Source organism: Mustela nigripes, chromosome 6 (assembly GCF_022355385.1).
Source record: "Mustela nigripes isolate SB6536 chromosome 6, MUSNIG.SB6536, whole genome shotgun sequence".
Taxonomy (NCBI): Eukaryota; Metazoa; Chordata; class Mammalia; order Carnivora; family Mustelidae; genus Mustela; species Mustela nigripes.
In genome coordinates, this window is record NC_081562.1 from 52,810,483 (window position 1) to 52,818,457 (window position 7,975).

General features: G+C 36.5%; 1 pseudogene; it reads right to left on the reverse strand.

Annotated features, from left to right (window-relative positions):
• Nucleotides 1–2,695: 2,695 nt before the first annotated feature.
• LOC132020275 (pregnancy zone protein-like) overlaps nt 2,696–7,975 on the reverse strand; it is a 60,751-nt pseudogene continuing 55,471 nt past the window's right edge.

Here is a 7,975-nt window from a genome sequence, read left to right on the forward strand (position 1 = left end):
ATATATCTTTACATATTTATAATATATTTATATAAATTTATATTTTTATGTATCATTACATAAATGACATATATAAGAAGTTCCTTATTCTATAATTTTTAACTGAGTACAGCGGGCTTTATAAAATATTTTGTACATATATACATATGTACAATAACTTTGAGCTCTTCTTACATAAGTTGGTTACCATCTTAGTTAAGTGGAAAATCAGACACAGCCTTGAGTGTAAGGAACTTTTACTTATTCTACAACTGAAGTTGTAAAGGGACACATTAGCCTATTAATGTCACCAAATAATGAGAATGACATTAAAGAGACCATGCATTGAATATGTCGGTACAGTTCTAAACTGGGTTAAGATCTAGCAACAGTGTTCTGACTCATGACCATCTTGTCTTATTTTCTCCACATCCCCTCAAAAGGCAGTTTTTCCTTATCCTTCCCCGTGGAGTTGGACATGGCTCCCGTTGCCCTATTGTTCATCTGTACCGTTTTCCCAGATGGCAAAGTTATTGGAGATTCAGAGAGCTTTGAGATTGAAAATTGCCTAGCCAACAAGGTGAGGCCAATCACAAGTAAATAGTACCATAGGTGTTGTCCATTTACCTCAGAGAAAACGGGTCCAGAAAATTAAATGAGTTGCCTAAGGGTTCTCAGCAAGTTAGTGGCAGAGCCAAATTTCCAGGCACCTAGCAGAGTACTTTTTCAATTATGCCAAATTGCTACAACATCAAACATAATTCAATCTTGTGTCCATGGTGCACTACTCCACTAATTCTATTGCTTGATGTATGTATGATGCTAACATTCAGAAGTTCCAAAAACCTGAAGGACAAATACAAATACCTGGAATCACCTTATAACGAATCAGAGGTAAAGACAGGCCTCTAAAAGTCAAACAAGCTATTTACCCCTTATGAGTATCAGTTGTGCCTGGAGGATAAGACTGAGCTATTGAATAAACTTTTTCAACAGTGAAGGGCAGAAGGGAAAAGAGGTTCCTGACTTGACACATCAGCAGTCCTAGAAGGCTAAGGTAAAGATGACTCGGGACAGGTGGGTGACTGCAGGATTGTAAAGGTAGAAGTCCTGCTGGCTGACTTTTCCTTCTATTCTCACAGGTGGACTTGAGCTTCCGCCCACCATAGTTTCCCGGCCTCACACGCCCACCTGAGAGTTTGAGCTTCTCCTCAGTCCCTGTGCGCCCTCCATGGTGTGGACAAAAGTGTGCTGTTCGTAAGGCCAGAGGCTGAGTTTCCCTGGATTTGGTGAGTTCCTGGCAGTCTTGGCGTCAGGAGGGGCCACTGGAGGGGCGGCAGGTGACAGGAGGCAGAAGTCCCTCTTGGGAGTAAAATATAAAAATAGTCACCATTGTCTAATTTTTTATAATTTCTTGAGTTTTCTCACATACATTTTCTCATGCAATCCTCCCTAGATCCTAGGGAGTAACAGACACATTTTAAGATGTGGAAACAAAGAGAATGTTTGAGAGATTTGTGCAAGATTACCCAGAAATAAATGACATAGCTGAGCTTCTGAAACTGCCCAGAAGCTTTGATCTCTTCCCTGACATAACTTCTTTTTTCTCTAGAGAATCAAATCTAAATCTCAATTACTCATGCTTTACAATGATATTAATTAAAAGCGATGTGTTTTACAATTAACCACTTATGGGATTGTCTTATTTATAAAAGAATTAATACAAGATGGGATCGGGAGGGAGACAAACCATAAGAGATTCTTTTTTTTTTTTTAAGATTTTTATTTATTTATTTGACAGACAGATCACAAGTAGGCAGAGAGGCAGGCAGAGAGAGAGGAGGAATCAGGCTCCCCGCTGAGCAGAGAGCCCAATGCGGGCCTTGATCCCAGGACCCTGTGATCATGACCTGAGCTGAAGGCAGAGGCTTTAACCCACTGAGCCACCCAGGTTCCCCCATAAGAGATTCTTAATCTCACAAAACAAACTGAGGGTTGTGGGTGGGGGGGTGTGAAGAGGTAGGGATAGGGTGGTTGGGTGATGGACATTGGGGAGGGTATATGCTCTAGTGAGTGCTGTGAAATGTGTAAGACTGATGATTCACAGACCTGTACCCCTGGGGCAAGTAATACATTAAATGTTTATAAAAATATTTTTTTTAATTATTAAAAATTTTTTTTAAACAAAAAGGAATTAAAAATGGGACATCTGGGGGACTCCATCAGTTAAGCTCCTGCCTTTGGCTCAGATCATGATCCCAGAGTCCTGGGATGGAGCTCGAATCCTGCTCCTTGCTCAGTGGGGAGCCTGCTTCTCCCTCTTCTTCTGGCTGACCCCCTGTTTGTGCTCTTTCTTGCTCTCTCTCTCTGTCAAATACATCAACAAAAGCTTAAAGAAATAAATAAAAAGGAGAAAAGAATTAATAAGTTCCCAAAGTATTAGATAATATGGATCATATCTAAAAGAAAATCATTTTTGGTCAATGGAGTAAGTAAATTTTTTATAAAATTGATATTTACAGGCAAAAGTCCTGTACCACCCAGCCAGTCTAATTATTTCTATCCCTAAAATTCTTGTGGTCTATGAAATTGAAAGTGATTCACAAATTATCTTCAACTTAAAAAAAAAATGACCTACTACATCTTTGTCAACAATGATGAGTCACAGCCTAACTAAAATTTTCAGTCTCTTCCTTTTTTTTTTCCTAGAACTGTATTAATTCATAGTGATAATATTTGGTGTATCATGCTGATCTTTATTTTCTTCTTCTTCTTCATCATCATCATCATCATCTTGCAGACACACTATGTACTGGGTCTGTTTTAGGAGCTAGGGAAATAGTGGTAAACAATCATAGTCCTTGTCCTTAGAGAGCTGTCATTTTAGAGAAACTGTAATAAGAGATTACATGTGGCTCAGAAAAATAAAAGATGAAAATTAATATTAGGAGAGAGTACTTTCAAACATGAGGCTTTTGAAGAAAAAGCTATTGGCAGGAAGGGAAACTTCAGAAACAACTTCTCTAGCCTAGTCAGAACTAGATTACTCATATTTTGAAAATATTTAGTATGATGCAGGAAAAATGATATGTTATTAGAATTTTATCATTGTCAAAAAGTTATCCCTGGAAAATTCTATAGCTCTCATAGGCTTATGCATCAATATTTAAGCAGATCAGCTACCTAACCTGCCCATTTGGGAGTTATTACTTATCAATATTGGAGGATAAGTTGATAATATAGAAGTTCCTTCTGGTTTTGTTCTAGTTTCTACTTCTCAAAATTCATTTATATGTCTCACATTTTCTTTAAATATTTGTTTATTCATTTTGAGAGAGAGAGAGCACTCACATACAACAGGAGGGGCAAAGGGAGAAGGAGAGAGAAAATCTCAAGCAGACTCACTGCTGACACGGAGCCCAACACAGGACTCCATCTCACAATCCTGAGATCATGACCTGAGCCAAATCCAAGAGAAGGATGATTAACCAACCACACCACCCAGGTGCCCCATATGTATTAAATTTTAAGACTGTAAGATAAACATATCAAGAATCACTATCCTGTTTCTAGTTATCAAACTGAACATTCTTCAGAATGGAGTATATAATCAAAATTTTTCTCAACCTTGTCTTTTATTGACATGTCAAAATATCTCCCTATAGCATAATAATTTTTACATAAAAGACATGTTTCTCTGACTAGAGTTCTCTATTTGAATTAGAAGGTAGCATAGGAAGTTGACCTGAAAAGTAGAGAATTTTCTTCCCCGGTGCTTAATAGCTTACTTTTTAAAAAAGATTATTTATTTGAATGAGAGAGAGAGAGCATGGGGAGGAGCAGAGGGAGAGAATTCAAGTGGACTTCACACTGCACACAGCACCCCACAGAGGGCTCAATCTCACAACTTTGAGGTCATGACCTGAGCTGAAATCAAGAGTCTGATGCTTAACCAACAGAGCCACCCAGGCATCCAAAGGAATGGCTTGTTTTTTTTTTTATACTCCATATTTATGGTAGCCTGTTCTAAGCAGTTTTTCAGCTTATGTTGATGGAATTCAGTCTACTTTTCAGTATTTTTATGTCTGTCCCATTTTATGTCATTATATAAATTTAATAGTTGCTTCAGTTGCATTACACAGCTTTGTACATTATAGAGGTAAGAAAGGGTTTTGAACTAACTGGAGATTTGGGTTCTTAAAGTTGTGAAAATCCTTAAGTCACCTGCTTTCACCCTATATAGATAATGCATGCTCATTTATGTGACCATTTAGTTCTTCTACTCAAAAACAAAGTAAATAGATAAAGAAGTTTGAAGGGTGTTTATGGTTAGTTTTCTACTGATACAGAGCAACCTTTCCCAAACTTAGTGGTTTAAAACAATAAACAGCTATTATTGTATGCACTTTCTGTGGATTAAGAATCCCAAAGTGACTTATCTGGATGGTACTGCCTTGTGATCTTTCATGTCAGTCCATATGTCAACATGTTAGCTAGTGATTCAATCATCTGAAGGCTTGACTGAGGTTGAAAATCCACTTCTGAGATGTGTTACTCATATAATTGTCAGGAGGCCTTAATTCCTCACCACACTGGCTCCTCCATAGGGCTGCCTGGGTGTCCCTACACATGGCAGGTGATTTCCTCCAGAACAAGCGATCCAAGAGAAAAGCTAAAGCTGTGATATATTTTATGACACAGCCTTGGAATTTATACACTATCACTTCCACAAAATCTTATTAGTTATAGATGTCAACCCTATTCGTAATGGGAGAAACTACATAAAAGCATGAATACCGTGAAGTAGAGATTTTGGGGGGCAATTTTGGAGGCTGTCTTCATGGTCTGCCCTTTGACTCCCAGTGATTTATGACCCTTCCACAGGTAAAATACACTCACTTTCCTCCCAAATTCCTAGAAGTGTCATTTCTCAATAGCAATAGCTCAAAGTTTGAATTTCATCATTTAAATTAGGTCCAGGTACAGATGACGTTTCTTGGATATAGTTCCTCAACTGCAATTCCTCCTGATATGAAGACCTTGAACCAAGGTGAACTTAAGTTATTTACCCCCTTGTATGCATCCAGCATACAGTGGTGGAACTGGCACACTAACATTTCTGTTCAAAGGGGGGAAAAAGTCGCATGGGCATAATTGGTCCAAGGCAATTCTAAGATCCAGCCAAAGGTTCAAAGTACTTTGATTAGGATTTGTCTTACTCCAGCTTAGGAAATAAATACCCAGGCCTTTTGGTTCCACTCTACGGATTCTTGGTTCTTTCATTTAAGTCATCCCTATTCAAAAAAAAAGTGGCCCATATTTGTAATTGTGTAGACATTGTTTTATTGAATATAGATCATATATATTCATTTATGTACCTATGTGGTTCTTCTATCCAAGAACAAAGCCATATAGAAATGGAAGGTTAATAGATTGCAATAATTCTACCTAAATTTGTCAGGGTATTAAGTATTCATCAAACACAGAGACAATTTAGATCTCCTTTCTATATTTGATCTAGTTTTACCTATAGATATTATTTCTTTGAAACATTTTCCCAGGTAGGTTTTATATCATTAGAACAACAACAAACAAAAAAACAAAAAAACACTTAAAAATAAACAAACAAAAATTTTAACTTCTCTCTAAGGTACCAACTACTTGAAGGTACTCAAGAAAGGATTAGTGATGGGGGCATCTGAGGGGCACACTCAGTTAAGCATCCAACTCTTGATTTTGCCTTAGGTCATGAGATCCAGTCCCATGTTGGGCTCTGCACTTAGCATAGAATCTGCTTGGGATTTTCTCTGCTTCTCCCTCTGCCTCTCCTGCATACTCTCTCTCTCTCAAATAAATCAATCTTTTTTAAGAAACAAAAAAGGAAAGAAAGAAAGGATTGATGATGAATCTATTTCTCTCAGTTCCCTGGATATTTCAAGAGAAAAACAGGTACAAGCACTGTCTTTGATCTCTCCACTGTTACAGGTGTATAATCTGCTAAGTGTGAAAGATCTTACTGATTTCCCTAAAAATCTGGACCAGCAGGAAGAAGAACAAGCAAGTCATAGCCATCCTTATGTCCTTCATAAAGGAGCCATCTATATTCGCTTACCAAGTTATGATGAATGATAGGTTCCTAAAGGTAAAGTCCCTATTATTTATTAATGTACTATCTTATGAAAGTTTTAGTGTTGATAAAACTAAATATATATAGTTTAGAAATTGTTTAGCCTAACAGTTGGTAAGTCAGAGGTCCAGGTACCTCTGACTAGACCTAACCTCTGTCATTTCATTGAAAGATTTTTGTTATATTTAATTTATTTGCAAAAGGCCACATGTAATAAAATCTTAATAAGCCATAAAATTTATAATTTTACCACTCTCTATATATTTATTGAGTTTGTGTATCTCCATGAAATTAATATAACATTAAGGCTATTAGAGTTACATAGGGACATTTCTAAGGAAAATATATTTCATATATTCTAATCAAGTTTACAAATGTATTGAATCACAATTTTTACAGGTATGGGATTAAAGGTGTTCACTAACTCTAAAATCTGAAAACCACGGCCATGTTCAATGATTTACCCACATGTAGGAAGAGAAGGGCAACCACTGATGGCAGGTACAATAACAAGTTGCTTTCAGTTTTTTATTACATCCAACAATATTACTTAGCAAAAAAAAAAAAAAAAGGTAAAATGAGATAGATAGTGTAACCATTTTATACATAGAGCAACCAAGGTTCAGATAACATGTTTCTTGCTGAGATCACTTAGCTGGGAAATGGCATATCCAGAACTGACCATAGTGCTTTAAAGTTGATTCAGATACTTTGGGGCACAAAATCAGATGAAACACAAGATTCTACTATAAGATAAGGAAGGAAAAAATTTACAGAGTAAGGGGAGAATAATTTTAATTATGGAATCAAGAAACATTCTGTTCTGTATCTTAAAGAACAGAAAGGAAGAGAAAAGGGCACCTGGGTAGCTCAGTCTTTCAAGCATCTGACTTCAGTTTAGGTCATGATCCCAGGGTTGTGGGATGGAGTCCCGCATCAGGTTCCTTGTTCAGCGGGGAGCCTGCTTCTCCTTCTTTCTCTGCCCTTTCACCTGCTCATGTTATGTCTATATCTCAAATAAGTAAATCAAGTCTTTTTGAAGAAAAAAAGAAGGAGAAAAGGCCTCACTAGTGAAAAGAAGTAGTGTGAAGATGGCAGAAAAATCTCCTAATCCAAGGCCATAAATAAATAAATAAATAAATAAATAAACAAACATCAAATGAAGCCACCTCTTACTACACCCCTCGATTTTCCATTAAAACTTACGTTCCAATCCCCAGGTCTATTTATACTTGGCAGCAATTAACCAATCCTTTTTCCTCCCTTTCTCCCATGATTCTGACTGTCCATGTGTCCAAGATATTCTTGAGGTCTACTATTTTTGAATATTAACATCTTTTGAGTTTGGGTTACAAATCAGGGGTTTTATGTGTTAGGTGCATATGTGATGCCTCTTCTCTATGCATCAAATCCTTCATCAATAAATTGAAGGAATTTGACTAAAGGCTCTTCAAGGCCTTTCAAAATACCCAATAAAAATAACAAAATATGATGTACCAGAACAAATTAAGAATTTTGACTGCTTAAAAATTGTTCTGAGACATTGGTAAGGTTAACTATACATCTATAAACCAGCCCTGTAATGAAGAAAAAAATGCTATCAGCTTACTTTTAAAAGACCATAGACTATTTTTCTCAATAATAACACAAATAAATTCCAAAGAGTTTCTCAGTGATGGTAAATACGATTTTGTCAAGTAACTAACATGTTATATAAATGATAGAGAATAAGGAAAAGAAAAATAATCATGAAAGTTACAAAGGAATAAGTCTGAGTTTAAACCATGGAAGTTTGAGGGAGAAGGAAATTTTCTAGAATTTAATAAGGATAGAATTGTAACCATATAATATAACTCAAAAAAAAAAAAA